At 62.6% G+C, this 771-nt stretch overlaps 1 protein-coding gene across 1 annotated transcript in view; it reads left to right on the top strand.

Annotated features, from left to right (window-relative positions):
• The window catches only part of KCNT1 (potassium sodium-activated channel subfamily T member 1), a 63,533-nt gene that overhangs the window by 35,436 nt on the left and 27,326 nt on the right, over nt 1-771 (top strand). The gene's annotated exons all lie outside the window — the stretch shown is intronic.

The following is a 771-nucleotide window of genomic DNA, read 5'->3' as shown; positions in this document are numbered from 1 at the left end:
GGCGGATGGTGGATGGTGGATGGTAGATGATGATCGGGAGGATGCTCATCCACTTCTGCGGGCATTGAGTTTGCAGCAAGAGTCCAATAAGGCTCAGCGGGCAGCGGGTCAGCTGAGAGGGGGAGGGCACTGCCCGTCGCCATGGGCTCTGTGAAAGAGATCCCCCTGGTCAACAAACCTGGCATTGGTTAAGGTCTGGGGCCTTAACCAATGTGATGGGATGTCCGCCATGCCCGCTGCCTTCCCAGCAGCTCAGGAGGCTTGTCCTCAGGAGCGACTTAGGGACGTGCCTCTTGGAGTCAGCACCGTGGGTGGGAGCCAGCTTCTCTCCCTGTCTCACGGGCATTGTCTGGCTTTGTCTGTGGCGTCTCCAGCCTCCAGGAGCCATCTCCGGCCATGCACAGCCCTTTCCCAGCAGCCTGCCATGGACCCCGGGGAACCTGGGTCCTGGGTGCACCTCTCACAGCACCGAGGGTTGTCCTCCTAGTCCAGCCTGCCCCGCCTCTGTTAGAGACCCTGGGGGTGGGGCGCGGCTGCAGGGTGGAAGCAGGCTGCCTTATCCAGTGCTAGAGCGCAGACGCCCTTTCAAAATGCGGAGGGTTGGCCCTGGGTGGGGAGAGGGTGCCCCACAGTCCCTGAGCCCGTAGCAGCCCCGGGAAGGGCCCTTCCAGGAACATCGCTGGGAGGGGCTGTGGCCGGGCCAGCTCTGTCTCTTCACAGCTGGGGCTGCCCGAAGCAGAATTACACCTTCAATGAGTCGTCCTCGGAGAT

This window comes from Pteropus vampyrus, unplaced genomic scaffold (assembly GCF_000151845.1).
Source record: "Pteropus vampyrus isolate Shadow unplaced genomic scaffold, Pvam_2.0 Scaffold157, whole genome shotgun sequence".
Classification (NCBI taxonomy): domain Eukaryota; kingdom Metazoa; phylum Chordata; class Mammalia; order Chiroptera; family Pteropodidae; genus Pteropus; species Pteropus vampyrus.
This window is presented reverse-complemented; position numbering and strand designations above follow the sequence as displayed.